The sequence below is a fragment of the Maniola hyperantus genome, chromosome 15, assembly GCF_902806685.2.
Source record: "Maniola hyperantus chromosome 15, iAphHyp1.2, whole genome shotgun sequence".
Classification (NCBI taxonomy): domain Eukaryota; kingdom Metazoa; phylum Arthropoda; class Insecta; order Lepidoptera; family Nymphalidae; genus Maniola; species Maniola hyperantus.
Window position 1 is genome coordinate 10,486,907 of NC_048550.1, and position 23,487 is coordinate 10,510,393.

At 37.2% G+C, this 23,487-nt stretch overlaps 1 protein-coding gene and 1 long non-coding RNA gene across 6 annotated transcripts in view; one reads left to right on the top strand and one right to left on the bottom strand.

Annotated features, from left to right (window-relative positions):
- Positions 1–23,487, bottom strand: part of Pgant9 (polypeptide N-acetylgalactosaminyltransferase 9) — a 194,613-nt gene that overhangs the window by 166,223 nt on the left and 4,903 nt on the right. The window lies entirely within an intron of this gene.
- LOC138403370 (uncharacterized) lies at positions 20,796–21,938 on the top strand. Its single transcript, XR_011237634.1, has 2 exons — positions 20,796–21,168; positions 21,281–21,938. It is a non-coding gene; the product is annotated as an uncharacterized lncRNA (long non-coding RNA).

Consider the following 23,487-nt stretch of genomic DNA (forward strand, 5'->3'; position numbering starts at 1 on the left):
GGCGATAAATTTAATTAAGTTCTACGTAAAAATTCGCGGGTGAAAAATATTACACAACTAAAGCTTTCTTATGACAGGGACGTGTTCTCAGATTTTTCAGTAGCATCATGACCGGCAATCTAGGAAAAGAGAATGGTAGAAGGAAAAGTTGTGGCTTAGGAACGTCCAAGATCGGGATATAAAAAATTGCGGATGAGAGTATAACACAAGTTCTAAAGCTTCCTCGTGACAAAGATATGTTCTCAGACGTGATCAGAACCATGTCCTTGAGGCCATCATGATGTGCAAAATAATTGAGGGAAAGAGAAGCGTCGGTAGAAGAAGATTGTAGTGGTTTAGAAACATCCAAGAATGGACCGGAATAACTATCGTAGCAAAAGTTTTCTGTTTGGCAAAGCATTGAATACTTATATCATGAGATGATGGCCTACCGTCAGTAATGGAGAGGCACGAGAAGAAGAAAGCTCCTATCTATTAGAGACAGGTCGAAGAAGCTACGAATTGGCTAAGCCAATTTAGAGACAATGCCTCAACCTGGGGCACGTTGCACGTGGCACCATGAGACAAACTTCGCTTAGCATTATGTTAGTTAGTTAATAGTCGCACTCAAAGGGGTTCGAGCCACGTGTGTTCAGCGAGCTTTGTATCCATAATTATTCTAGGCAAACGAGTCTCATCTTAGACCATATCACCACTTTTTAACAGGCGTACTTGTAGTCAAGCTTGTGTAAGCTACATTGCCTTTTTTTAAATTTTAAAAAAGATGATTGGTTTGGAATAGTCAAATTATGTGAAGTAAAAGAAGAAAGAAAGAAAGAATCTATTAGATCAAAATGCTAGAATCCAGAGATGTCATATGGATTATTAAAAAAAAACATATCGGAAAAGGGTCTGTTGACGAACCTATTTGGAAGGTTGGTGGGAGAAGGCAGGAAAAAAAACATAGCGTCGGATGATGGACACCGTAAAAGGGTTGAGTGTAAAAGTTGTACTATAGGCAATGGAAAAAAGAATATAAGTGTCATATAGAATTAATACAGAGAACTTAATTAGTATTTGGCGTTATATTCAGGTGTTTATTACACGGGTGCCTCTAATAAGAAAAAAGTCAAGGCTGGTCAAATGGAAATGAAGCTAAACTTTGTCTGAGCTACAAGTATGCTGTAGTAAGATAGTCTTCTGGCATCAAAACTTGTGTCGAAATGGAAAATATTAAGAGACAAATAAACTAATGAATCTGCTCCAATTTAAAACCAAATGGAGTGGGGTTATTAAGTATATCGAAAATATTCATAAATAATTTAACGATTTCTAAAATTTCCGCATAATATTGCCGACTCGTCTAGATTTTAATGAATTATTTTGCAAATCTTTCTCATTTATTTACTAATTGATAATAACTTACAAAAGTGATAATTAACACATTCAAAGTGCCAAAATTAACCAATGAGTTACTAATGAATAATACATCACTTAGTTAATGATACAACTCATAGCAGCCAAAAGAATTCAACGCATAGCTGCAGAGTAGAGTGGAGCCAACACGAAGCGTTTTCTTTCCAAATAATACTTATTTAAATTCAACTTTATTGAATTTGGCATACGGTAGCAATTAATTTCATGCGTGAAATATTGGAGTTAATGGAGACTGAAAGAAAGCATGGACCATTCAGATGCTTTTATTACCGCCGCTATGCCAAAAGTAAATAAAGATGAGTTCGAGTTATTATGAAATAAAGATGTCGTGCCTCGGCTCTTTTTCATTCTGCAGGTGTGTGTAGTGCTTTAGTTTAGTCTGGACTAGCAAATTCCCTGGCTACTCACAGATGTGGAAACTTAGTTTAATTACTGCTATAATAATTTTATGAGACGTGTCCCTTTTTATCCAACTGCTAAAAGAAGGGTAATGTTTTCTGAAGCGTGATGTATAAGGTCTGTACATTCTCTGTGGTCTATAATTCAATGTTAATAGAACTAGATTTGCAACTGGAGAGAACCGGATCGTGTAGTCTTATCTTTATAATAATATTACTGCTCAATGCTCATGCATCTTAAATGCAGAATAAATGAAGGTACTTGAAGAGGCGCCGGCTGTTGAATGCATTATATATTTTTGTTTATTTTGTATTCTAGTCTGGTTTAAGTTAAACCAGCTTTCCTATTATTTTTTTAAGGCAGCTGCAAGGCTCTGTAAATAGGTACCTATGAACATTGAGTTGTAAACAACCGAGTTGCAGACCTCATGCATTAATAGGCGTCCAATAACCCCTCCCTCTTCTTCCTTAACTTATCCCACGCTACGTGGGGTTGGCACAACATATATTTTTCTTCCACTCACTTCTGTCATCCGTCAACGTATTATCCACCCCTTTAACACGCATATCCTCTTTAACGCAATCCATCCACCTTTTCTTTGGTCGTCCTCTCCTCTTTTTTCCTTCCACATGCATAAAACATTCTTCTAGTGCCATGGCTTTCTTCCCTCCACATTATATGCCCATACCATGACAGCCTAACATCCATAGCATCCAATAACCCCACCGATACGATATTAACCACCTAATTAATACAAAGACTTGATGGAGCTATTCATGACGCCTTCCTGGCGCATTTGTCTTATAAGTGGGTAATCCTGGGTGGGTTGAATTCCTAGCATGAGCAATTTGGGAATTAATAATTTCTAAACTGACTCTAGTCTGGTCTTGTGGGAGGCTTCGGGAGTAGCTAGTTACCATCCTATTGATAAGGTAGCTAGTTACCACCAAATACTTAAGCGTTCCTCTATCAATGTCGCGTAGAAACCAATAAAGGGGGTAGGTTTGTTGAAAGCCATAACCCTTCCAAGTTAGCCTTATACCGCTTCTATCACAGTTTCCATGATCACTTACTGAGATCGCAGTCAAGGGCTAACTTGTCATCGAATAAAATAAAATAATGTTACGGAGTTAACCCCGAGTGAGCAAAACCCTTCGGAAATATCTCGGCACTTCGAAAGAATGCGCTTCAGTCATCCCGCGTTGCACTTCACCCTACTGGCGGGGTGAGACCAGGGTGAAATGCAACGCGGGTCGGGTGAAACACATACTTTTTCAAGGTGCCGAGATATTTCTGACAGGTACAGTGTCAATTTACTGAGTGACAAAAAGTAGAACTGGTTTTATTATTTAATCTGGTTGAGGTTGTTTTGCCAGATATCACAACCTCTAGAAAATAACACTCTATGACTAAACTACAAATAGTACCTACAAGTACTTATACGGGTTTTGCGTATTTTTTAACCGACTTCATATAGCTCTACGTTTTTATCTTAGCACTTGGTTCGCTGCAAGTTTATTACCGTATCATAAAATTATGGCCGAGCAAAAACTAATCTACGCTCAGAATTATTTAGTTCCTCATAAGTCTAGTCAGTAATATTCAGTAGGTAGTTAGTTGTGTTTGTAAAATTATTTTTGCTAAAAAGCGGCCGTAAGTTTAACTCACAAACCATAATTTAAACTCAGTCTAAGCTCTAATGGCGCCAAACAAAACAGGGCTCCTTCCCATTGTTGTAACTTAGTCGAAATAGCTCTTTAGATTTAAGCTCTGTGGAATATCAAAACTCTTATCATAGTTGTATAATAGTTCTTAAGTGCTAGCCCTTGTAGGTATTTCTATTTGGTGTTAGGGGCAAAGTTCACAATGTGTTTAGAGTGAATCTTCCTGGGCAGTATCGCCTTATATAGCGAATCGAACTGAATCGTGACCTCTCTATGTTACATAGAGAGGGCGCGATTCGGTTCGATCTTCCGAATGTTACTTTGCGCGCTGACGGCTGACGGTCGTAATTCCTTCTATGAATTCCATAATCATGGATTAGGTACGGAATTTTTCGGCTTATTAATGAGGCGGGCCGCCAGATTCTTTCATATATATGACTTGACTAAGTATATCAATCGTATCGTATTATTAATCGTATCATTAAATCGCGATCATTATCAGAGGTTAATAAAAATACCTAAATTCATTAATATCTTACGTACGTAGCTTTAGAGAACGGAAAATAATACTTTAATTTGAAAGCGAATCAATTGGAAACTCTTTCCAGAGGACAAATGAAAAGTCAATAAGTGTAGATAGAGGTAACTTTGCATATACTTTGGTATTGGTTCGTAACATTACTATATCGGGAACTCCGTTTGAATAGCGCAACGCTTTTCGAATATCCTTTTGAACACTCAGTAGTCTTCTTTCTTATCACTCTTTATTACCACTTATGAAGTTATGCTTATGACTTTTTTATGACTTGCGGTACATTGTTGACAAATGATAGTAAAGTTTAATTGCCTTCAAGTGCCTGAGCATTTAAAAAAATTTAAATACTGAATTCAATTTCTAAGGCCCGGTATCCACTTAAGCCAAATGGAGCGGAGATGAGTTCAATCGACCAATTAGATTTTTGAGAGATGACGTGATATTTTTTAAGAATCATGATTGAACTGCTAGTTTGGTGGTAATATTACAAATGCGAAAGTGTAGGTACACATCTGTCCGTTTGTCTGTCTATGTGTTACCTTTTCACAGCCTATCCGTTTTTGATGACTGGCACAGAGATAGCTTGCATCGTGGAGACGTATATAGGTTACTTCGGATATAGGTTACTTTTTATCCCAAAAAATCAAAAAGTTTGCACAGGATTTTTAAAATCTTAAATCCACGCAATCGCAGTCGTTTATATTCTATGTAATACCTGTGTATATATTATAAATAGGTAAGTAGAAGATAATAGCTGCCTGACGGATCTATCAACGCACAGCTCAAACTACTGGACGGATCAGGCTGAAATTTGGCATGCAGATAGCTTTTATAACGTAAACGTCCGCTAAGAAAGTATTTTTGAAAATTCAACCCCTAAGGGGGTAAAACATGGATTTGAAATTTGCGTAAATAAATAAATAAATAAAAATCTTTTTTATTCGAATAAACTTTTACAAGTACTTACGAATAGTCGGATGCATCTACCACTGGTTTGGAATGCCTTTCCTACCGAGAAGAACCAGCAAGAAACTCGGCGGTTGCTCTTTTCAAATATTTGATATAGGTACAAGATTATGCCATGTATAAAATAGTATTTGCAGTCTTGTGCGTTGCCGGAACGAGCTGCAGGTCAAATCCACGCTCTTTTATCATTTAGATAATCTTAAATTGAGTAATATGCTTTTTTCAGGAGTATATTTTTATATGTCGTATGAGCGTAGCCCGCACGGACGAAATCGCGAGCATAAGCTAGTCAAATAATAAATATAATATAACATTAATATGCTATTTGATGACAGAATCATTATAGGTAGTTTACAGTCACTTCACACAAATAAAATAGGTAATTATGGAGTTACGAAAAAGTGAAAATTTCCACCCGCATGTTTGTTATGCAGCCTAAAACCATAAAATAAACTTACTATACAACAAAAACCGTGTAAAAATTCAATTTTGATCCTTCGACAGTAACTGTAAAATACACATTGGTTTAATAGAACGTAACACAAATAATGTGGGCCAATTTCCCTTTCGAAATGCCTAGCATCAATTCAGTTCAGAATACAGATGCTAACAGCTCATGATTATGTTCTAGTGACAAATGACAACGACGAATACAATACTAGATTATATTTTGTTATGTTGACGAGTACGTACAGTTATTATAGGAAACACCCACTAGGTGACGTCATATTAATAGGTCAAAAATCTTTGGGCACATCAAGATTTTTTTTCAATGTCTGCCATTGTCTTTCCTAGCCATAACTAGGGGGTTTCCAGGGAATATCTCCCCTGTCGTGAATCATCAGCAAGTTTATCTCTCGTCTAGTTCTATACTCTATTCACGGAAAGAAGATAGTAATAATGGAGATAGATTATACCCTGGATTAACACATAGGCTACTTTTTATTCCGAAAAACCTGCCAAGTGCGAGTCAGGCTCGCGCAATGAGGGTTCCGTACTACAGTCGTATTTTTTCGACATTTTGCACGATAATTCAAAAACTATGATGCATAAAAATAAATAAAAATCTGTTTTAGAATATACAGGTGAAGACCTTTCATATGATACCCCACTTGATATAGTCACTCACTTCGAAAGTTCAAAATACTAATTATTAGTTCATGACCACAATTTAATTTTTTTTGTGTGATCTAACCCTAAAATCGCGGTTTTCAGATTTTTCCCCAAATATCAGCTATAAGATCTACCTACCTGCCAAATTTCATGATTCTAGGTCAACGTTAAGTACCTACCCTGTAGGTTTCTTGACAGACAGACAGACAGACAGACAGACAACAAAGTGATCCTATAAGGGTTCCGTTTTTCCTTTTGAGGTACGGAACGCTAAAAATCGAAGAGTTCCCATGGGATGTTTAAAAATCTAAATCCACGCGGACGAATTCGCAGGCATCTAGTACCTATATAAAGGTAGGTATATTGTCTTTGGAATTCACACAATACGACCTTTACATACTGCATATTTTGTTCGAATGATAAAATAATTCCACAACACTTGGTTTGTTGAGTTTCTGTTACAGTTAATCATCGATTCCAGTAATCTTATCTTAGTGGGTGGTGGGGTCGATGTTAGATATTAGTTATTTATGTCAATATAAACTGCAATCTCCCACTTGCTATATAACACACAGTACACAGTGTGTTATTAGATGCAGTGTTACCTACAAGACAGTCAATAATGAGTATTTTATCAATAATATTATAGACAGTAGGTATTAGATATTATTTATCGAGTTTATACTCGTATCATGCATGTAATTTATATATTATACCTATTATTAGAATGAAAACCACTTTGATATACTTTAGAAGGCTGTTATTCACTGTTCACATAGTAATTAATTAATTAATTTATAATTAATATCTATTTAAGTAATCTGTAAAAAATTGTGATCCTATTTGGCCTTATTTTCAGTCTGTTATTATATAAAATTATATTGTATATATCGCTGTTGATTGCAAAAAACGAATAAAATAAAATAATTATTATTTATATCAACACAAGAGCAAACACCACGTTCTACGCGCCATTTCAGTGTGACGTTTCGCATAGATGCTACTCCGCAGAGCCCGCTACAGTTAATAAAATCACCTAGTTTTTATCCGTCTAACACTATAGTACGCAACAGGTTGAGATGGTAATCGGGGTATGAGGCGGGGGGACGCCCCGCACATCCGCACGCGGGTTAACGCGGGGGCTGTACGGGTGTGCGGGACGTTCCATCCCCTGCCATCTCGACCCGTCACGGACTATACTGACTTCTCATTAATTTGGAAAGAGTCGTGCTGGATACGTGGCTGGGTAGCTGGGTGGTGGGTAGGTGATAGGTTGATAATGATGATGATACTAATGCTTCCTATCTGACTTGTAACTATCCCCGTCTTCACACGGGTGTTCTTATGCTGGTAAAATACAAGGGTTAATTTAAATGCCATAAAAGGAGTGGGTAATCAATTAAATTTTAATTAAAATCGATTTTTACGATCGAAATGGAATTTCAATTTTAAATTTATTGAACTCTCAGATATTTTCTATCTATTTGCAGACCGGTCTAACCGCTCAATATTGGTGTTCTATATAGGGTTGCCAACCGTACTCTAAAATAGAGTATTATATTCTATGGCATGTAGGCGTACTCTATAATCTATAACACTAATAGAGTATGCTAAAATACTCTTTTTTACACAATGTTTACTATACTAGTGCCAGTCATGTAACATTATGCAAACCTATTATCATAACCAAAAATTCAACTATTTACTGTTAATATTATTATCCCCAATTTCGACGTTTCTGAACGCAGCCACTAACGTCATTATGTGAATGTCAGTTACAAGTTGATTGAGGTTACGTTAACGCGAAATACGAATTTTTCATTGTGTACCCTTTTTTAAAAATATATAAAAGGAAAAGGTGACTGACTGACGGATCTATCAACGCACAGCTCAAACTACTGGACGGATCGGGCTGAAATTTAGCATGCAGATAGCTATTATGACGTAGACATCCGCTAAGAAAGGATTTTTGAAAATTCAACCCCTAAGGGGGTGAAATAGGGGTTTAAAATTTGTGTATTCCACGCGGATGAAGTCGCGAGCATAAGCTAGTATAAAATAAATGATACTCCTTTTTCGTCCGTCCGTACTCTTTATTTACCTCCTTTGAATTAAGATATACTCTATTTCTTCTTATAAAAGTTGACAACCCTAGTTCTGTGTGTTTTAAAGGTGCGTTTTCATTGAAGTGTGCCTTGTGTCCGCGAATATCTCGTATTCGGTCACCGCTGCGAATTGGAAGACAGCCGGATGAGATGAGAAAAAGAAAGCTAAGTAATATAAATCATCATTTAACATAATTCACCACTTGTGTCTTGCGTAAGTAATGTAATAACACTAATGACACGTCTGTTTTGGCTTTCCATAGTTTCTTTTAGTTTCGCTGCGTTTCTTCGGTGATTAATAAAGATATCATCTATCTGAGGTTATAATTTATACCTACCGTAAATTATAAATGTAAATGATCCCCGAAATAGTGTGTTTGATATTCCTTACATCATCACCATCATATGCCCTCTTTAATAACAACATAGTTTGGCAGTCATAGCGCCTGACGCTCTGTCCGCTATAGGCCATGATTTGCGATAAGTAGGTATAGTACCCAGCAGAAAATATTGTACATCGACCTTTAGAAAGAGATAGTGGTTTCATAGAGCGTTGTCTCTGTCGTTAGACCGACAAAACGTCACATAGGTAGGAGTGACAGAGACAACGCTCTACGAAGCCAAAATCTCTTTCTAAAGGTCGATGTACAATATTTCCTGCCGGCTAATGTACAAACTCGATAGACCCATGTTTAATAGGGCTGAGTTTCTATGCCTACGGTCCTGAATCCTGATCCATCATTAGTAACCGCCTCTGCTTCATTTCTTCCTCATTTCAAGGGAGGAATTTCGACACTTAGGACGCGGAGGAAACGAAAAAGTCAAATGGGACCTCTAAAGTTACCGACCTGGGTTAAAGATGCCTAGCTGAAAAGCTAGGACAAGCATTCCTCTATTATAGGTCACTCATCAGTTACAGCACAGAATATATTGTAGTACTCACAGTAACGCGGTGTCCTGCGTGAGCGACGAATACGACGCGACGCGACGCGACATGACGACGCGACGTAATGCGTATATGGCAGCCTGCGTCTCACCGCAGAATATAGGCCGCAAGCACGGTATGCCGTTGAGTTGATCGCGTTCGTCGCGTTCGCAGCGTCGCGCCGCGTAGTATTCGTCGCTCACGCAGGACACCGCGTAAGAAAGCGATAAATTATTGTTATGAATAATATTATTTCAGCACTCAATTTTAATGAACTTGTTAAAGTACTGGCAAAGCGTGTTATCAGCGGAAAGAATTATTTCACGCCTGCCACGATACGAATTATAATGTTTTCAATATTTCACACTGATTACCTCTGCCGTGATTATAACGCGAAACCGATAATTTCGCACTTTATTGTGTGCGGTGTAATCTAAAATTTGTACAGGTAAGCACCTACCGTAGCATAGTACATACGCGACAGGTTGAGATCGGGGTATGAGGTGGGGGGACGCCCCGCACACCCACACGTCACCCGCGCTATCCCGCACCGGGTTAGCGCGGGGGCTGTGTTGGTGTGCGGGGCGTTCCTACCCCGATTGTCATCTCAACCTATCGCATACTACAGTATCTACATACCTATACAAAACGAAAGGGTGCACGTGATATTATGTCCACGTGTGAGTCAATTTACCATAGCGGATTAGAGTGACTTCACCTCCCTACCAAATTGAAAAAAAAAACTCTTTATAATAATACTATGTAGCTTATGCTCGCAACTTGGTCCGAGTGGACTACACTTTCAAACCCATATTTTACCCCCTTAGGGGTTGAATTTTCAAAAATCCTTTCTTAGCAGATGCCTACTTCTTCTTATACTTCGTCAGCGTGGAACTAGGTTTTTTTATAAATCCCTAGCTAGGATAAAAAGTAGCCTAAGTCATTCTACACACCTTTAACTACTCGTATAGGTATCCATGGAAAATATAGGTAATATTACATAGATCATTTGCTCCCTTGCAGCCTGATTGAAGGACAACCAACAAATCAATAAACAAACGGAAAAAGAGGATTACGACTTATTAAACTATATTTTGATAGCCCCTTCATGTAACTATTTAAAGATAAACAACTGCCCGATGCCCCAAAAAATATTTGAACGGACAATCAGATAAATTGTGTGGCAATCACAAAATACTTACATCCTCTGGCCGAGTGGAGAGCTCCTTATCAGGCTTTTCCTTTCCAAGTGTTGTGTATAGTGATGTACTGTGTACGAATACATGAACGCATTTATATGAGTGCGTGGTGAGTGTTGTGGTTTATTATCATGCCGTACAGTGCATCCAGTGTCCATTTTAGGAGTTTATCTGTAGGTATAAAGCTAATTTTGTCAATATGGCCTAAATCGAATTTTCTATAAACAAGATCACTGCCCGCACACGTCTGGCTCTGGTCATAAAATATAATACTATTATTTGGTTTTGGGTCGTCATCATTCATCAACTGACATACTCCACATCTGAAGTTAGGTATGTAGGAATGGGAGTAGGGGGAGGGGGGGGGGGGGAGAGGGGGTCCTCGTCGTTCCTTCACTGCTGAATATCGTGGCCCTGGCGAGGTCCTACCCTTGAACGGAATTTTTTTCTTTCCATCGGCTTTAACTGACTTCCAAAAAGGAAGGTATTGAACTCCTAAGCCGTGTGGATTTAGAAAGTTTTGCTGGTGAATTTGATATTTTAGCTGCTGCCAAGCTGTAACTTCTTAAACTAAAAAGCTCAAAATAAAATAGAAATATTAAAAAACCGAGTTCCGAAAACACTACAAAGTAAAAATTAACTTTTGTTTCAACACGTGTATGTATGTATGTATGAAGTCGGGCGAGCATAATGAAATAAACTAGAAATCAAAGCGTGAAGCTCACCCGACTTTAACATACATACACATGTAGAAACAAAAGTTATTTTTTAATTTGTAGTGTTTTTGGAACTCGGTTATTTAATATTTTATATGATGTTATAATATTTGCACGTATTCATCTCCCTCAGTTGGTCAGACCACCTAAAAGTTGATGAGTGCATTTGACAGACACACTTACGCATTAATATTAATTTCGATTATACCAGTCGATAAAAATCAAATGTTAGCGCTGGACCCAGACGACACGGGGAAGACCTCGACAAAGCTGGATGTCAGTAATATTGAACGATCTTAAACCAGCCCAAATTCACCCAATGACGACCCAAATTAGAACAACTTGGAGAAATATGGTTAGGAGAGGCGACCCCAACTAACATGGGAAAAGGATAGGTGTATATATAAATATATATGAAAGCTGTACCAAACCAACTCGTTAAAGCTTGCCATTTCCAAGGCAAAATTAGCTGAGGCTATTACTAATGATAATGACATATAGGGAAAAATTAATTAGAAACGGAACACATTAACAGTACGTACCTATTGTGATAAGATAACTTATTATTTTCCTCGTGACCGAAGTAACATTATTAGAACGTACAATAGGTATTTTTTTTATTATTTAACGCAGTCATAAATCAAAAAGCGTCACCATTGGAATAAAGTTTCGACAACTGGTGGATTTAGGTTTTTAAAAATACTATAGGAACTCTTTGATTTTCCGGGATTTCCGTTCTCTGTGCATAGTTTCGTCAAAATCAGTTAAGTGGATGCGCCGTGAAACAGACAAATTAAAATATGGACAGATAGATAAACAGACTTACAGATAGACGGACGGACGGTCTTTCGCATTTATAGATAATGTAAATATGGGTAACTTCTAATAGCCGATGCGAAGAATTCGCCATAGATCTTCCAGTTTCCAATTCTTATACGGAACTCAGACAGGTCCGAAACCAGTCGAGCAAAATGCAAATACACTTACAGTACGCGGCCAAAAGTGATGAACATCGATCTTTAGAAGGAGATAGCAGATTTGTAGAGCACTGTCTCGGTCGTTGAGTCCGACAAATGGGTACGAGTGACGGAGACAACGCTCTACAAAGCTAAATGCCGATGTTCATCACTTTCGGCCGTGTACTGTATTAACGTAATAGACCAAACAATAAAAATTAAGAAGAACTAGAGCGAAAATATACTGATCCATTTTACTCAAACGCGCCCGAACAAAAACTTAATAAGCTCATTACACAGAATGTTCCCACGTACATCGTTCCGGGCTGAGAGGAAATGTTTGAAATAATTACCCACTACCTACCTAGTCCAAGAGACAGTCATATCTTATGTGACCAAAATACAAAAATCTTTGACCTAAATCAGCACTTAAAATCCCGTGGAAGCTCTTTGATTTTTCGGGAAAAATATATTACTCTCCAAGTCTTTAACTATACCCATGCAAAAAATCACGTCAATCCGTTGCTCCGTTGTGACGTGATTGAAGGACAAACCAACAAACAAACACACTTTCGCATTTTTAAGTTATGTGGGTAGTAGTAATATTTTGTCTGTTTGCATGTCTGCTGCTTTTTCACGTCCCATCCGTTTAACCGATTTTGACGAAATTTGTTCAGAGATATCTTTGCATCCTGCAGACGAACATAGACTGCTTTTTATCACGAAAAATCAAAGGGTTCCCGCTTCCCACGGGATTTAAAAAAACCTTAATCCACGAGGACTAAGTCGCGACCATCACCTAGTTATGTATCTATTTTATTTCTTTAACAGTACTCAATTACTTAATTATCATTTATTTTTAAACATGTTTCAAAATACATTTAGTATCACGAATCGCTAGTTCCTCGAATACGCATTACCTTATCATTTCCTGATATTTTATACTTATCATTACGCATCAATTAAGATTTGATTAATTAAATTGAAATTGATAAGCAAACATTAGGAAACAAAGAAATCAATAATCGTATACGATTATTGATTAGCTATAGCTAAAATGTTTCTTAGTTTTATAAATTAGAAACTCAACTAAATTATATAAATTGTCCAAAGAACAAGTAGATAATAATAATTATTTCAAAAAAATAATTAAAAAACACCACTGCTCTGTCAGGCTATTTTTTTTTTTCAAAAATTATAGCCAGTGTCAACTGTCATCTAAATATAGTATAAAAGGAAAAGGTGACTGACTGACTGACTGATCTATCAACGCTTAGCTCAAACTACTGGACGGATCGGGCTGAAATTTGACATGCAGATGGCTATTATGACGTAGGCATCCGCTAAGAAAGGATTTAAAAAAATTCAACCTCTAAGGGGGGGAAATAGAGGTTTGAAATTTGTGTAGTCCACGCGGACGAAGTCGCGAGCGTAAGCTAGTCTAAATATATTTAAGGAAAAGGAGAACGACTGACTGACTGACTGATCTATCAACTCATAGCTCAAACTACTGGACGGATCGGGATGCAGATAGCTATTATGACGTAGGGATCCACTAAGAAAGTATTTTTGAAAATTCAACCTCTAAGGGGATGAAATAATGGTTTGAAATGTGTTTAGTCCACGCGGACGAGGTCGCGAGCATAAGCCAGTGTAAAAATAATGCTTTTTAATATAGTAGAATGTTATGTATTAGTTTCATAAGAAATCTTGTCACCGTCTCTTAAACTATGTACCTACTGTATTTAAAGGCGTAATGTCATACTTCTATTCGTATAATTAGGCAGAGCTTTGCGTTTTTCTAAGTACGCTGATTGAGCTTTCGTGAAGGCGACTGTCGTTACACAATTAAAGTAATTGTTTATTATGAAACGTTACATTGTTTATTTAAGCTGTGATAGCCTAGTGGTTAGGACGTCCGCCTTCTAATCGGAGGTCGGGGATACGATCCCGGGCACGCACCACTAACTTTTAAGAGTTATGTGCGTTTTAATTAATTAAAATAAATATCACTTGGTTTAACGGTGAAGGAAAACATCGTGAGGAAACCCCTGCATGCCTGAGAGTTCTCCATAATGTTCTCAAAGGTGTGTGAAGTCTACCAATCCGCACATGGCCAGCGTGATAGACTATGGCCAAAACCCTTCTCACTCTGAGAGGAGACCCGCGCTCTGTAGTGAGCCGGTGATGGGTTGGTCATGATGATGATGATGACATTGTTTATTTAAAAAGTTTAAAAAATAAACATATTTATACTGGTTACATCAATAAATAGGATTATACTTTGCGTCTCTCCCGAAGATGATTATATTTACATGCAGCAGTACGTCGGATTCTGCTGTCCTAATCACACTTTCAGAGTTAAAAAAGCACTTGACTTGTAAGTGCCTACCTCGCACCGCACCCCTCCGTCCCGCCTGCGGGCGTCCCTGCGGTCTGTTGCCATTACGTAATTTTGTGTTGTCCGAGTCACACTGCTTCAACATCAAAACAATGGGGAAAAGAAAACATGTTAGTGAAATAGTGAATGAAGTGCTATAAAAGTTGGAGAAAAAAGAAGGAAACGAATATAGTTATCGTCATCAGAAGATTCACCTGTCAAGGTCTGCACAAAATTATTATTTAGTTTTCTTGCACTTAAATTATGTATCTTATCCCGGCGTATAACGCGTGTGGAAATTATATCCCGACATATATTGTGTGTGGATACAAATAGATACACTGTCCTTATCCCGGCGTATAACGCGTGTGGAAATTATATATCCCGACATTTATTGTGTGTGGATATAAATAGGTACACGACATAATATATTGTGTGTGGATACAACACCGTCTCTTATCCTGACATACCTATATAGTGTGTGGATTCGAATCTATACCATTCTTAGTTTTACTATTCCGACGCAAAGCGTGTGTGAGGTCTTATGGTATGGTTATAGATTACTACATAGTAGGGTCAGCAACAAGGTTAGGTTTGCACCCGCCAGTACAAGCGACTATGGACAGGTGTATACCTAGCATTGTTGCTACATGATTTACATGTATGCCTACATAAAAGTAAAACTACTACGAAAATCGTCTTTACACACGAGGTCCCGTGTGAGTTCCCATCTGAGGTCCCATCTGATGTCCCATCTGAGACAATAGACGAATTGGATCCAGATATTTTGCAATTATTGGGCTCAGACCCAACACAAGACAAGTTCTTCGGGCAAAATTTGCACAAAGATTTGGTTACACAATGGAAATACATTTTGACTAATGGTTTACTTAAAGAAGAAAAAATCGACCTTCTCAAACGTTATTTACCAGCCGAAAACTGTACACATATGAAGGCGCCCTTACTAAAGCCCGAGATAAAATCAGCAGTAGCTGAAATCAACATTAAGAGAGACTTATAAAGTGATCGAAAGCAAAATCAGATGCCAAGCTACATCTATGCAATTGGCAAAGCATTGAACTTGATGTTAGCTCAAAAAAGATCGTATCCCGCAAGAGATTGTAAAAGTACTAAGTGACGCAGGGCGATTGTTTTGCGATACACACTATAGAGAATCTCTCTCGAGACGACTTGCTATTAATAACATAAGTAAACAGAAACGAGACATACTAAAAACACAAAGATCGATAACCATTTATTTGGTTTTAATTTGTCAGAGCATCTGAACTCATCCAAAGCCATCCTGACTTCCGCTTCGGAGTTAAGAGGTAACAGCGTTAGATCAAACCCGCCTCGCTCACAGTCGAGTACTTCAGCTCACAACCCGGAGGCTTTAAACGCATGGGGGGCACCGCGGGCACCAGCCGCTTCCCGCCGAGACGCAAGTGTACCCGAACCAATATCGGCCCCAGCCGCCGCGCCGCCAGCGGCGCGAGCGCCGGCGCCAATGGCGCCTCGCCCATACCATCGTGCGATAACTCATCGCTCAAGGACCTACGCGCAAACTAGACGACGCGCCTAGCTGTTTCACCGCAGGTACATAACACAGTTTTTACCCATCGCTGGTAGACTTCAATATTTCCTTCATGAATGGCTACATATTACACGATTTTGTCTTTGATTACAGGTTATAAAATTCTCTTTTATGGTTTTCCATATCAAACAGACGCAGATAAAAGTAGGTCATATTCTCCTAACGAGATGGACATTAATGAGTGCATTACGGTATATATAGAATTCGGTTATTTCGACATGTCTTCCGCCAGAAAAACAATTTGTCTCGCCAATTTCTACAGTCCCTAAAAGTAACGGGAAACATCGATTTATTTAAAACTTAAAAGAATTAAATAAAACCCGTACATGTTAATCACTTCAAAATGAAACTATCGTACCGTATTAAAATTGATTAATAAAGATTGTTTCTAAGAGATATTTTTACTGCCTATTTCTCAAAGAGATACTATCTTCGGTTTGTATGGAAAAATCAACTATTTGAGTTTAACGTTCTACCGTTTGGACTTTGCACTGCTCCCTATGTTTATACAAAGCTATTGAAACCTGTCCTTCACCACTTACGTTCGTCAGGTCATTTGTCACTAATTAATTACCCTGACGATTTTTTGTGCATCGGAACTTCATTTAACAGCTGTTGAAATAATTTAGAAACAACCAAAGATTTACTTTTAAAATTAGGATTTTTAATTAATGCAATGCTACTAAAAGTCAACTTTACCCACCGAAAAGCTGTTTATTCTTTGGTATTATATTTGATTCGTCTAAAATGTATTTAACTTTACCAGATGACAAGAAAAAACGTATTAAGTTACTTACTAACGAACATACAAAAATGTATGAAAGAGAAAACTTTTTGGAATTCAACTACTCTGACCATTACAGCAAGTATATGACCTTATCTGAACATTTAAAAGATGATTTCATATGGTGGACGGATCATATTGACTCTGCATGCCACTCATTTCAAAATGTATAGTATTCACTAGTAGTGTAGCGACGTTTCATGCTCGGGTTGGGGAACAGCCCGTAATGACGAAACAGCTCATGGACATTGAAATAATTCACAACTATCATTGCATATAAATGCTCTCGAACTACTGGCAGCCTTTTATAGTCTTAAAGTTTTTTGCGTCACGTCTAAGAAAGTGCAGAATTTTATTGAGAATAGCCAATACCACAGCTATTGCCTATATTAATAAAATGGGTGGTATACAATTCACACCTTCATCACCTTTGCGTCATATATCCAATCTAAAATGGACGTAGTCGCAGATTTTGAATCACGTCAAACATTTAATACAGACACTGAATGGAAATTGGCTGATAACGCGTTTCGCCAAATAAAGGATTATTTTGGTTCACCTGATTGGCCTATACTCAACCCTGGTATCCGATATGGACCAACACGCTGGTTTCAGAAGTAGTACTTTATTTAGTGTGTACTTTATTTTCAGCCTGTTAAAAACCTTTAAATAAAAAAATAAAAAAATCTGTCATTTCAAAGAGCTTCACCCACTCCATGCGGATCTGACCCTGATAGCAGGGAAATTATCAGGCAGTCGCTACTGAGATGCGGAATCCCCAGCGCATCGCTAGACATAGTAATGGCCTCATTCTCTACTAGTACCTACCTTAAATTAATATAATTTATAAGATAATTCATGTTTAAAATCTTGGTGGCTATATTGCAAAACAAAGAATTAAATTATTGCAATTCCAACAATACGCAGCGGATTGAATTTTATTCAGGTGCTGGTTACAGTACATTAAATAGCTACCGTTCCGCGTTGTCTATTTTGTTAGGCCAAGAAATTACTTGTCATGACACTGTAAAAAGGTTCTTTAAGGGTATTTATCGTACAAATCCTCCACCACGGAAATACGATACCACTAATTGGAATCCTAATATTGTATTAAACCACCTACAAAATTATTATCCCAACGATCTGATCTCATTAAAAGATTTTGATCTCTGTTGGTTTTAGCATCTGCTCAAAGAATGCAGACACTTAGCCTTATAAAAATTCATAATATTTCATTTGGATTAGAAAATATTCATATTAAAATCTCAGAATACAATTAAAATAGATGAATTGGTAAAAACCTGACGACCAAATGTCTCTCAGCCAGTCATTGTGAGCTTTATGTCTTAAAACATACTTAGACAAAACTTATACCTTACGTTCCCAAGATGACTTTCCTTTTATCAGTTATCAAAAACCATACAAAAAGGTATGTTCCCAGACTCTACTCATTGGGTTAAATCAATATTGGAAAAAAGTGGCATTGATATTACACTGGTGCTCATAGTACGCGACACGCGTCGAACAGGGCAGGTGTTAATCTTGAAACTATTCGGAAAGTAGCAGGTTAGCCCGAATCCTCGAATGTTTTTGAAAAATACTAGGTATAATAAAAACGTATTAAAATCAGGTCAATTGGATTTAATGGATTTGTTTCGAAGTTAAAACTATGGTAAAACGGGGATTGTTAAGAGAGAATAAAGACTTCGTTTAACCATTTATATGGTACTTATTTCTAATTTTTCTTTTTTATATACTTCTTGTATACAATTAGAAACGGACAAAATTGTTACTATTTTTTCGATGCTCTAAACATCTGCATGTAAATATAATCATCTTCGGGAGAGACGCAAAGTATAATTAAGAATCAAACGAACTTACCTTGTGATGTTTGATATCTAATTATACGAGCGTCTTGACCGAAGATGATTACAATCCCACCCACCCAATATTTTCTTCAAAATCCCTAGACCTATCGAAAAAATAGGGCTCTAAATAATGGCAACAGACCGCAGGGACGCCCGCAGGCGGGACGGAGGGGTGCGGTGCGAGGTAGGCACTTACAAGTCAAGTGCTTTTTTAACTCTGAAAGTGTGATTAGGACAGCAGAATCCGACGTACTGCTGCATGTAAATATAATCATCTTCGGTCAAGACGCTCGTATAATTAGATATCAAACATCACAAGGTAAGTTCGTTTGATTCTTAATTCTTGGATTTTCAGCGGACTAGCGTGACTGACTGATGTGGCAACACAGCTCAAAATACTGGACAGATCGGGCTGAAATTTAGCATGCAGATAGCTATTATGACGTAGGCTAAGAAAGGATTTTTGAAAATTCAACCCTAAGGGGGTGAAACAGGGGTTTAAAATTTGTGTAGTCCACGCGGATGATGTCGCGAGCATAAGCTAGTGACAAATAAAATGAGTGACAAAATAATGCCTGCTTCTATCTATATCTCTACATAGTAGGTATAAAATGAAGTCGCTTCCCGCTTCTGTATGTATGTATGTATGAACGCGTAGATCTTTTAAACTACGCAACGGATTTTAATACGGTTTTCATCAATAGATAGAGTGATTCAAGAGGAAGGTTTATAGCTATAGTTTAATTCTTAAAAAATTAGAGATCCCTAGAGAAATTGAAAAATGTGAATTAGGTCGGAAAAAAATCCTCTCATTTGAGAGTTTCCGAGGCAATGACACCAAAGCCGGGGCGGGTCGCTAGTAACAAATTAAATGAAACAAAAATGTACAACCAGCTCATTAAAAAAATTACATGTATTTATAAGATATATGTAGTTCGATTCATGGGTAGGTATCAGTACCACACAGAATAAGGAACTGGAAAAAAAATACAAAATACTGTCGCAGATCAAATAAAAAAGTGAGATAAACGTATAAATAGCTAGTAATTCCCGCGGTGACACCCGACAACTTGTCACGGGGCATTAAACTTGCGCCCGTTCGTACTGCATTTGCAGATTTGTGACATATTGTATGTATCATGTATGGTACAAATTGAGAGCATCAATTACGCGCAGCAATTAATTTGAAACAAGTAACAAATTAAAAATTCAAATGACATTTGACATCATAATATGTAAATCCTAAATCCCAAACGGACGAACTGTTTGTCATAAATACTTATCGAGGCTTCTTGCTATGCAGATAGCCTAGTGGTTAAAATTTCCTCCTCCTATTCGGGAGGTCGGGGTTTCGATCCTGGGGATGCACTTTTGATTTTTGGGAAAAAATAAATAAAAAGAATAGAATAGAATAGAATAGAAGTACATTTATTGGTTGATCCGACACATGATAAACACAAACACAAATATTTACAAAAAAAACATTCCTTAAAATCTAATAGGTACCTATTATCTAAAATGTGTCGTGCCAACGAAAAGGCCCGAACTCAGCTGAATGTTGTGGTTGCACAATGTAACCACAACGCTGGTTTTCTGTTCGAGCCCAAACGAGGGAAGTCCTGGTTAGTAGCATCATTATTTATTTGTACTTAAAATAAAATAAAATAATAAAAATAGGTCAAAATTGTGTTCTTTATTTTTATGTTACTGCTATTATAGATTAATCTAAAGCAGGCAAGCAATACGCACCACCACCACGCAGCACCACACAGATCCCAAAACACACTCGACGCACGTTTCGCACCGATACCGGAGCATCCTCAGGAGATGTAGACCTTACAATCCACAATTGCAAAGTGACAATCACCACTTGCTTGATGGCTGGTTTTTCCTGCATGTTTAGCAGTGCGAGGGCGGGCGGTGCATGTCGCATCAGATTCGATCTGTTTCAGCGGATTATAGCAAATTAAGATTTTGGTTTATCGTATACGTATCATGGATTTCCGCAAAATAACGCCTGCTTCTATACAATAATTTAAACATTTTACGAGACGTTCAAGAAATTAAACTAAAATAAACATTGAATTAAAATCGAAAGTTACGTAACATCAAATAAGGGATGCCACTTTAAAAATGGCGAAACTTATTCCAGCTACCCTAGCATGGGCCGGGAAATTTTCTCCCCGAGGAAAGGATAAAAATTTTATCCCCTCCGATAGTTATTTCCACTCTCCGAGCATGGGCACAGGGTTGGATATAATTATCCCCGGTGATAAGGCGGGGAAAGACTAGTCCTCGGTTAATGTCAAAGTGTTATTATTTTTTATCTGTGCTTTTGATTTTGCTCGTTTTCGTTACTCGTAACTCGTCTGTGGCTGCTTTTTATTTTAAAAGAGCTAGAAGCCGGAGCCGTAAAATAGTTTAAAAAACATTCACAGAAGATTATGCACGTAAGTATTGTTATTGTTTGTGTTTACCTAACCTAACTCCACTTTTGAATTATCCAAATTAAAAAATAATCGAATAGTTGAAATTCCTAGCTATCACAGTAAGTATCACAAAGACAATTTGTGTTAGTCAGTACACAAAATTGAAGTGATAATATAGGTATTGATATTGTTAGCGACAAAGAAATGCATAAATTGTTGTTTTATTTGCAGACATGGAAATATGTACTTGAAGAAGGGCACTGGCCACTGACTGACAAGTATGATGAGGCAGCTCGGGATGTAGGACCACCGGGAAATGTCTCAATAGTGCCGTCGGTCACATATATGAGCACATAAGTGTTCAATATTAATTATCACTGTTGGGCATAAATGCTCAACAGGAATTGGACCTGAAGACTCCATAATGGGCCAGCCAGAGAGATGCGTGTATTAATTTAGTTCTATTAAATGTGTGTCTTGTATAACAAACTCAAAATAACTTTAGGTACCTACCTATTGGAATAGGTAAGTTAGGTACACATCTTATCAACATAAAATATTTTCATTATTGTTTGAGATGATGATAAAACTAACAGTTCAGCACACTGCACTGAGAAGAGTTCAATATCACTTAAAATTGGTTAAGCTGGTATGGTTTGAGCTATTAAACTAACCTAATTTCTTTATAAGCATGTCAAGCCAATGTTTTTTATCTTATGGCAGGAAATCTTTGAAGTGTCGGTGGTGGACTATGGTGAGACTGTCGTTTAACCCACTTTGTACACAGTGGGTACTTTATAAAACCAATAGCCCCGAGTGGTTTTCCTATAAATGCCAATAAATAAATAAAAAGTAAGTAGAGGATATGTACATTTTTGTAATTTGTAAATAGTTATGAATATAGGAAGTTATTCTATGGCAGTGTGGTTTGATTGAACATTAAACTTGTTACTTCCTTTTCTTAAGGATAATAGCACTACTTTTAGATCTGTTAAGTTAACATCAGAGATTTGTGTACATCCAAATAAGCATTGTTTTAATTGGTATTCCTAATATTATGCCTAAGAGTTTGTGTTTGTTACTCAATCACACAGAAAGAGTACTTAAAGCAAAATTATTTTTTGAAGAAACTTATTTTTTGTTATAGCAGCAATAGAAATAAGTACAAAATTTCAACTTTAACCTGTTACGTTTCAGGAGACAGACAGATGGAGAGCTGAGACTGTAATAAGGTCCCATTGGTACCCTACAGAACCCTAGTAGTAGTAGTAGATATAAGGATGGGTTTGCACAAGGTGGTTTTAGGTAATAGGTACTTAAAGAAATATATTTTAATGCAAATATGTATTTATTATTCCATCCCTTTTTCCCTTTTATTGTCGGGCAACAGTTAGCAGTCTGGTTTGATCCATAGATATGTGAGATTTCTTTATTTGTCACATTTTCTAGTCTGTCCTTTGGTTGTTCCATTGGAATTCTGAAATATACAATTTATACATTAATGATTTTCAATAATAATAAATTAAGAGTAAGAGGATATACTGAAATGGTCTATAAAGTATAATAGGCTAACATATTTACTCTTACAAAACACTTATGATGAACCATTATAATTTGTAAAGTGTTATTGTGTTTGTGTATCATTATGTATTTAACTATGATATAGGTGTGTACTTTAATTTAAGAATTGTTTTGTTAAATTAGACTCCTGCCTATTTTGTTCAAATAAATGATTTTATTATAATGAGTCATTGTGTTATTTTATATTTCCAATAATCCATACTAATATAATAAATGCGAAAGTGTGTCTGCCTGTCTGTCTGCTAGCTTTTCACAGCCTGTTGGGCTGTGAAAAGCTAGTCTAACCGATTTAGATGAAATTTAGTACCTACAGAGTTAGCTTACATCCCGAGGATGGACACCGGCTACTTTTTATTCTGGAAAATCAAATAGTTCTCACAGGATTTTCAAAACCTAAATCCACACAGATGAAGTCGCGGGCAATAGTCATCCCATGACCTTGACTTGTATCTCACTGGTAACTACCATCTGCCAAGAGTCTTATAGATGTGAGGACGTAGAATAAATAGAGAATAGCCGCGAATACCTATTTGTAGGTACCTACTACCTACCTAAGTAGGTAACCTAAATTAGGTAGGTACCTATTCGTTTGCACAAGATGGTTTTAGGTAATAGGTAAGTACTTACTTACTTTTATGAATCCATCCACCGAATTAATCGGCTTTAGTGCTTCATTAAGCTGCTCGCATAAGTACAGCACATAATATTTGTCCATCCGAAACAAGTGTCGGAACTCAGCGTCGGGAAATTCAAAGGGATTACTTCCATCACTAATTACGTGCTCATGTTATTTTCGTTCTAAATTCTCTATTTCAAACTAATAAAAAAAGCGCGAGACATGTTTTTTGATCTTTTAA